The 8,966-nt window shown below is 44.9% G+C and overlaps 1 long non-coding RNA gene across 1 annotated transcript; it reads left to right on the top strand.

The window, feature by feature from the left end:
• Positions 1-1,065: 1,065 nt before the first annotated feature.
• On the top strand, positions 1,066-5,636 carry LOC147178301 (uncharacterized). Its single transcript, XR_015094126.1, has 3 exons — positions 1,066-2,184; positions 2,394-2,876; positions 3,854-5,636. It is a non-coding gene; the product is annotated as an uncharacterized LOC147178301 (long non-coding RNA).
• Positions 5,637-8,966: the final 3,330 nt, after the last annotated feature.

Here is an 8,966-nt window from a genome sequence, read left to right as displayed (position 1 = left end):
CTGCTTCTAGGTTTGCTCTCCGGCCGGTGGCCCCTGTGGGGCCCGGGGGTTGTCCGTTGGTGCTGCCGTGGCCTGGGGGGCCCTGAGGTGTTGCGCTTGCTCTGTCCTGGCAGGGGTCGACGGCTCCCCTCTTTGGTGGAGATTTTCATGCATGCCAGATCCACCACACCAGCATCTATCGAAACTCAGACACAATCTGCTTCTTCATCAGGTCATTGAATCGGTGGAGGCTGGTGTCTGTGTATCTCACTCTGCTTTGTCTGTCCTTCCTTCCTTTCCTCAGTCTCTCCTTTGGTCTCTTGAGGTCTCCCTGATTTGTTGGAATTTAGATGTTTCTGGGGTTGGTGAAGGACTCTGGTTGGTGGCCCGGTGGGTGGTGGATTTCACTTTCCTTTCTTTTCTTTAGTCCTTCCTCGGGTCTCCTGACGGCCTCACGACTCTGGCTGGATTCTGAAGTGTTCGGTTTAGGTGAACGGTATGGGATTTTTTAAATAGGTTTTAGGTGAACTAATGAATACACACTCACCCACATACAAAATAAAAATGTATATAAAAAATAAAAAAAAAGAGCAATAATGATGACATGTCAAATCGGTAAAATTACCGAATGAACAATACTGAGCTCTCCAGAGAAAAAGAAAAAAAGCAGTGTGTTCAAATTATTCCAACTTCACGGAGGAATTGTGCAAAATATTCGATCACCCAGTACGCGGAAAAGAGGGAGCCAAAACACTGATGTCGCTCTGTCAAGTAGCGTTGCGGAATTCTTAGTTGGATTCCGAACCCTTGCCGCCGAGAGTGGGTTCAACAATGAGGCGCTCCAAAAAGTATTCCTCCGCGCTCTCAATGAGTCCGTAAAAGATGAGTTAGCCTCCCGAGACGAACCATCAAATCTCGACCAACTTGTCGACGTAGCCATAAAGATTCCTTGCATGTCCTGTCAGGCCAGCAAAAGGGCAGGCTCACCAATAACAGGGGAGGTATTGGTGAGCCAAACGCGTAGCCCCTCCTCACGCCGACTCAAAGTCGCTGCTACGCTGTTCCACAAAGACCAGTCCAGGGCGCTGTCTGCGCTGATCAACTGCGGGGCTGATGATCATTTCGTTGATCGCAACCTAGTCAAGCAAATAGGAATAGCCCATTGGCTATGTCTTTCAAGACCACAGCCTTTAATGGTCAATTACTGTCGCGAGTACAACAGCAGACAATGCCAGTCTCTCTCCAGCTCTCTGGCAACCACCGTGTAGTAATTCGCTTATATATTTTTGATTGCCCTCAGTCACCCTTGGTACTTGGATTACCCTGGCTAAAAATCCACAACCCCGATATTGACTGGATGGTGCCAAAGCTTACTGCATGGAGTGTTTTTTTGTCATAGCCCTTGTTTGCAGTCAGCCATAGCGCCAGCGAGTTGTGTCAAGGAACCTGACCTTCCAGACCTCACCTCCTGTATCTGAATGCTATCATGACCTTGGACAAGTTTTCTCTCGGGATCGTGCCATGTCCACCCCCCACCCCCACCGGCCTTATGACTGTGCTATTGAGCTCCTCCAGGAGCCACTCTCCCAAAAGGAAGACTCTACAATATCCCAAAGCCAGAGAGAGAAGCTATGGAGAAGTACATCACCAAATCCCTGGCTGCAGGTATCATCCGCCCGTCTTCCTCCCCTGTTGGTGCAGGTTTTTTCTTTGTGAGTAAGAAAGATAAGTCCTTAAGACCTTGTATAGACTACCAAGGGCTGAATAACATAACAATAAAAAACAATACCCCATCCCCTTGATTGAGTCAGAATTTGCACCTCTCCATGGTGCTGATGTATTTTCCAAGCTCGATCTACACAACTCCTATCACCTCGTCCGCATCAGAGAAGGTGATGAATGGAAAACGGCTTTCAACACACCACTAGGGCACTACGAGTACCTGGTCCTGCCTTTTGGGTTGACAAACGCCTCCGCCGTTTTCCAGGCCCTGGTCAATGACATCCTCCAAGACATGATTGACAAGTTTGTGTTTGTGTATTTTGATTTTTTTCACAGTCCCTGTCCGACCATGTGAGGCATGTGCGGCTGGTGCTCCAAAGGCTCTTGGAGAACAGGCTTTTTGTCAAGGCCGAAAAGTGCGAATTCCATTTCACCAAAACCTACGTCATTGCAAAGGTTGAGCTGCACATGGACCCAGCCAAGGTGACTGCTGTCTAAACCTACCGACCACAAACAGTTGCAGCGTTTCCTCGGATTCGCTAATTTCTATCAGAGATTCGTTAAGAACTATAGTCGTGTTGCAGCCCCCCTCACCTCCATTGCCGTTCCTTTCCGCTAGTCAGAGGGGGCTGACACTGCATTCAGCAACCTCAAGAACCGGTTCACGTCTGCTCCTGTCCTTGTTCATCCAGACCTGTCGAGAGAGTTCCTTGTGGAGGTGGACGCATCTGAGGTGGGAGTGGGGGCCGTGCTCTCCCAACGTCTACCTGAGGATGGTAAGGTACATCCATGTGCCTTCTTCTCCCATAAACTCTCCCCAGCAGAGCACAATTACAGCATCGGTGACAGAACTCCTGGCTGTGAAAGTGGCACTAGAGGAATGGCGCCATCTGCTGGAGGGGGCAAAACATTTATTTGTGGTGTGGACGGACCACAAAAATCTGGAATACCTGAAGACAGCAAAGAGACTAAATCCAAGACAAGCTAGGTGGGCCCTCCTTTTTTTGCTTGTTTTCATTTTCACTTTGACGTATATTCCAGGGCCTATGAACACCAAGCCTGATGCCCTGTCCCGCCAGTTCTCCCACCAACAAAACAAATGACCTGCTTGTGCCATAGGATCAGTGGAGTCAGAGATTGAGGCATTGGTGAAGAATGACAAACCGACCGCAGAGGTGGGTCCCAAAGAACTCTATTCGTTCCTGATTGTGTCCGCTCCCAGGTATTTGGATGGGCCCATGCTTCCCGTCTGACCAGCCACCCAGGAGTCAACCGAACCCTAGTCGTCCTGCGCCCATGCTTCTGGTGGCCAACTCTGAAAACGGACAGTCGGTCATTCGTCGCCGCATGCACAGTATGTGCCCGAAACAAAACGTCTACCAGGCCCAGTTCTGGTTACCTCTGCCCATTACAATTCCCGAGCCGTCCATGGTCCCACATAGCACTGGCCTTCCTCCGCCAAGAGGCAATACAGTCATACTTACCATAGAGGTCAGAAACCGATAACCTGTTAATACAACATGTTTTCAGTCTCCATGGCATTCCTCTAGACATAGTCTCTGACCGAGGTCCACAGTTTACATCCCTTGTCTGGAAGTCCTTTTGCTCTGCACTAGACATTTCTGTCAGTCTATGTTTCGGTTATCATCCGCAAACCAATGGTCAGACGGAACGCACCAACCAACGGCTAGAAACCGCACTTCGTTGAATGTCACATGCTAATCCTTCATCCTGGAGCACCCAATTGAGATGGATTGAATATGCCCACAATACGCTGCCTAACGCCTCCCTAGTCGTGTCTCGTTTCCAGTGCTCTCTGGGGTACCAACCTCCTCTCCTTCCGTCCCAAGAGAAGGAGATAGCAGTCCCACATACGGTGGTGCTCCAGCACATGGAAACGTGCTTGCACAGCTCTGCTCCGTGCTTCGGAGAGCTCCCGAACACATGCCAACCGCCATCGCTCCACCGCACCTCTTTACGCGATAGGCCAAAAGGTTTGGCTGAGCACTAAGACGCTCCCATTGAAGGTTAAGGAGTCCAAGAAGCTGTCTCTCCGCTTTATCGGCCCATATGAGATCGAGCGCATAATTAATCCATGCGCCTCAAATTGCTCGCCACTCTGCAAATTAATCCAACATTCCATGTTTCGCAGATCAAGGTGTACTCTACCAGACCGTTGTCCCCGCTCTTGCCTGCACCTCCCCGCCGCGGATGGTGGATGGGCACCCTGCTTACACCGTGAGCCGCCTTCTGGATGTTTGCCGCAGGGGCCGTGGCCTCCAGTATCTAGTCGACTGGTCTACTGTCAGGGGCCCCCGCTTCCTCCCCATGAACCCTGCCCATTTGTTTCCTGTTGAGAGAATCACACTGCTTGGCGAGGTGGAGGAGACAGAGCTGGAGCAGGAGCCAGGTGCACGTAATTACAATCAGCAGCCTACAAAAGCCAGCCCTGGACTTCACTTCAGCGCCAGATCAACTCTAACTATCACACAGTCAGTTGCATCAAGCTTATTGCCTGCCATTGAGTAGAACTTTATTCTGATCAGCACTCTTTGCCTAGATTTCCTGCACCTACCAAAGCCGTACCTTTGCCAGCCTGCCGAAGCTAACCTGCCTGTGAATCACCTGCTCCTCATCTGGACTCGACCCCTCAATTGTCCTGTTTTTTTATATTAAGGGATAGAAATAATTTGGATCCAATTCATCAACTACAAAAAAAAAAGCAACATGTTAATCAATTATTAAGATAATCATTAGTTGCAGCCCTCCAATGTTTATAAAGATTTGAATGTCTCAGCTGTTATGGCGGTAAAGTGGTAACCAAACATTTTCTTCCACTTCATTCTTTGTCTGTCTCACAACCTTGCGCCCCATTACTTTTGTCCGCTTGCAAGTGGTTCTAGATCTAGAGTGTGTATACTGCAACGCAATAGATGTAACCAAGTCTCAGTATTAGGGAGGTTGACAGAGGTTAACATCCGCACTTTATGCGTATAAAAGCCAGGTTAATGCCTGACATGAAAGCTGTTACATCTCCTTGCATTTAAATCTCACCAGCTTGTGGAACATCTTTTTATTCCTGGACTGGCAGGTCTGCTTTTTGTTGTCGTTGTTTACCTTTCACCAACAGCTGCCACAGCAAGAAGCACGCTCTGTCTCACAGTGAGCAGTAAATGCTGCATCAGGAAGTTTCTCTTCACCCCCTTCCTCTTGAAAATTGAGACACGCTTTCAGTTTCAGCATCGTGTGTGCTGCAGATGAGTTTACTGCATTTTAGAATTTCCAGGAATTATCATTGTATTATTTTTAGGGTACACCTTCCTGCCTGGCAGAGAAAAGAAAATCACCAGTCGTTTCAATGTAGCAACTTTTTTGTTAATTTCTCTCTTTTCCTCACTCTCGCCCTCTCTCTCTCATCATGTATTGATGTTCAGCTGAGATCAAGACAGCTATGATGTTATCTGTCAGCACTCTAAGGTGTGTCTGTCACTACTTTTCTCTTTCTTTTCTCACCCGTCTTGTCAGCAGTTCCAGCCCTCAACACTTCCCACTGTTGCAATTTAGCGTCCGTCAAGAGAACACTTATCGGCCACTTGGCTCAGCGCCACACGTCAGGAGGAAAACTCACTGCCTGTCAGTCACGAAGGGGTTTGAGGCATACTAAAATTAAGTTTGGGACTGCGGAAATGAGATAGTATCACCCCAATCAGGACAAAAATTGCTAGCTCTGTAATCAGATCAGTGGAATAATCAAGTCTTGTTCCTGATATATATATGTATAATTTTTGTTATGCAAAAAAAGTATAAAAGCTAGATTATAATAAAATGCTTTAAAAAAAGTTAGATAATAAAATGCTGCTCAAAACAAAGGAAACACTTTGTTCGTCTAATTTTTTTAAATGAATCCTTTTGTGCTAAGTTGAATAATGTTTCCATTATAAAGGTCACACATTTGAGACAAAATTGTCAAAACAATCACTGTTTAGATGGACATGCAACAACCGAAAATGTTTGCTATTTTAGGATCCAAAACAAGACATCGTTGTTGTTGCTGTTCTTCTTCTTGTTTTTATTTTTGATTGAAAACTTCTGTAAATATGAAAAAGAGCATCGAGCCACTTCTGCAGGAAATACAGCAGTTGAGGAGAGAGACACAAGAAAAAGATTGCTCTTTTGAGAGATCGCTACAAGCTTAAAGGTAAACATGTCTACGTCAATGAAAATCTTACTTAACGAAATGCTGACATTGCCAAAAGGGCGCGACAATTGAGAAAGAATGGACAAAAGACTGTCGGATCTTCATTCAAATAAAGAAAACTCATCTGCTCAGAAGAAAACATGGATCGTGAAAAGACGATAACTACAATCAGTAACTCACATCATTAAATTGTTAATGATGTCTTACCCAAATTAAATTATTGTAACATATTACTTGTAGCGATTAATTTGGTTGCCGTAATGGCGAACGAGAAATTTAGACGGTACTGGTAATTTCCTCAGCAACCTTTGAGGGCACCGTGTTGACTTTGCTTGTTTGTAGGAGCAAAATAAATGATAAAAATCCTATTATCAAGTATTCATAATCTGAAGTTGCTACTTTACTTAATTATGGAGTTCTTTGCTTTAATAAGAGAATTATTAATCCACTAAGAAAACACAAATGATTCGGCAGAAATAGAATTATTAGACAACACATTTATTTAGTAAACACAAACATATATCAGTCACAGCCTAACCTATTAATGAAACGGAATAAAAATGTGAATTAAAGATTAAAAGAAAACATGCAACCTAACTAACTAAGATAAAAAGGTAATGAAAGAGGTGGATGGTGAAAAAGAAAGGGAAGCGTTTTGACCTGTCAATCCTTTTTTATATTTGGATCAAAGCGTTGCGCCAGTGGTATGGTCAGAGGTGGGTCAAGCAGTACCTCTTACGTGCGCTTGAAGCAGACTTGGTCGACTGAGACCAAGCTTTTGGGATAGCATTTGATAATTTTTTTAATCAGAATTGACAAGCCAGATGCTTCATTTATCATTCTGAACACATTTCAAACATTACCGATCATAAAGTTATTGAATCCGCTAAACTTACTAATTAGCTAAACTTAGATGGCTGCAGAAGTTACACACATCATTCATTTGAGATAGACATACAGGTTGTGTACAAAGATAAACAACAAGTCACTTGATGTCAGTCAAGTACATAGAGTCCGTTAATGTCCCGAATTATGTAGACTTCAGATTAATTATGAGCGGCAGTGGTCTGGGGACTGATAAGCAGTCTTATCACTAGTTTTCCTGCTAAACAGGCTTTTAGATCTCGGTAGACGCTGAGGTATGTGTTTCCTGTGGGTTGTAAAAACAAAATCCAGTCCCTGCTGGAGGGAAATTCAAAGAGTTTTTCCTTTTTGAACTGTCTCTGGCACGCACACACATTCCCAAGGGGGAAATGTTTAAAAAGGCAAATAAAAAAAAATTGAGGGTGACGGACAATATTCATTACATACTCATTAACCCAAAACTGGAGTTGCTATGATTTAAATAATGTAAATATAGCATATGATTACTTGCTGACAGTGCCAAGGTTAACTTTTGTTTATACACCTGCATTGATAACATGTATTGCTGTTCCTGTAAAAATGAAAACATTGTCTGGCTCTATTTCTGTTTGGACATTTGTTGCAACATGCAAGGCTGTCGTGATAAGGTTGTATTGTGGCTGCAATGAATCTGCTGTAAATAGTTACAATGGGGTTGGTGAACATGGTTCCGGGATGCGGCTCTAGCGGGGGCTACTCCGCCGCCGGGTGGGCTGGCCTTGGTGAGCGCTCAGGAGTATCAATATCTAAGCATCATCAGATGCTGGCAACAGTGGTGGCTGAACTGACCAGAATGGAGTGAACATTGCTGTGGACGCAATGGCCAGAATGCAAGCCGATCTACACTTCTGGAAGCCACAACATGTGTGAAAGCTGATCAATTTACACATGGACATTCAAGATGAACTGAGTGAGGAGTGTGCAGACATAAGTCTGGGATTGAAGGACAATGATATGAATCAATGACGAGCCTAATCAATGTATATGGCTGATGCGTTTAGTAGGAATCGATGGGGACGGGTTACTAATAAGCCATGGCTTCTACCCGTCAGCTTTTCTTTCGGATGTCAATGTTGCAAATGATGTGATGTGATCCATGTAACCTGTAATAATGTGTCCGAAAGGAAAAAAATTATAAAAACAAATCAGTTCAAGGAGAACTGTACATCAGACTTCAAAATTGGCTTCAACATTATAAGTTCCGTACATGCAGATGCAAAAAGCTTTCCTCACTCCGTCCTTTGAAGCATGACACAACTTTAGTCGCCTTTGGTCTTATTTACATCAAGACCAATGTGCCAAAGCGAGCAGACAAGGGTTTTTTGTTCTTCCACTTTCATGATAACAGTGACCTCCCTTGATGGAACTTTACACCCTTGTCTGCATCCATCACCACTGATGTTGCTGCAAGTCAGTGTGTGGTGTTATTCCCTGCCCCAGGTGCCGCCTCCTGCACCGTGCCTTGCCCTTTTATCTGCGTAAAGACGAGTCAGCGTACCAAGATCCGACAACCGTTCGAGTGACTCCCCTCACAGGAATGCCAGCGCTCACACGCTGAATATGGATGGAAGGTGTCGTGTCTGTACGTGTGTGTGTGTGTGTGTGTTTAGTCAGAAGTGCACCGTTCTGCTGCAAACACTGCTGGCAGCTTTCCATACTGATCAAATCACACGTCACGAAGCGCGGCGTGTATGAGCTCAGTAGTTCAGTTAAGTTCAAAATCGTGTGCAAAACATTTGGAATCCATGTATGGGTTTGTGGTGTCTGAGTGACTCAGAAAGAAGCCCTTTGCTGACCCTGTGGAAGCTGTGGCACACAGTTTGTGACGGATGTCTGACAAGCCCCAAAGGAAACTGAGTGATGTGCTGGTACAGACAAAAATGCTCTCTCAGGAGGAGAGCAAAAACAAATGTGTGACGGAACAAAAACTAGTTGTAGAGTATTATGGATTTTGGATGGAGTCATCAGTTTAGACAAGTGTTAACCAATTGTTATATTAGGCCTCTTTGGCACGCATAGTTATATAGGATGTATATATATATATATATGAACACATAATTAGATAGATATTGTATATTTGTTACTTTCTCTCTTGCTATGGCCTTCCTTTCCCACGGCACTCTTCCAGTTGAGTCCAGTTAAAGGGATAGTCTAGTGTAGTCTA

The sequence above is a fragment of the Leptonotus elevatus genome, chromosome 2, assembly GCF_054856555.1.
Source record: "Leptonotus elevatus isolate MCC_2025b chromosome 2, RoL_Lele_1.0, whole genome shotgun sequence".
Classification (NCBI taxonomy): Eukaryota; Metazoa; Chordata; class Actinopteri; order Syngnathiformes; family Syngnathidae; genus Leptonotus; species Leptonotus elevatus.
The sequence above is the reverse complement of the archived record's forward strand: the minus strand, read 5'-3'. Positions and strand labels throughout refer to the sequence as shown.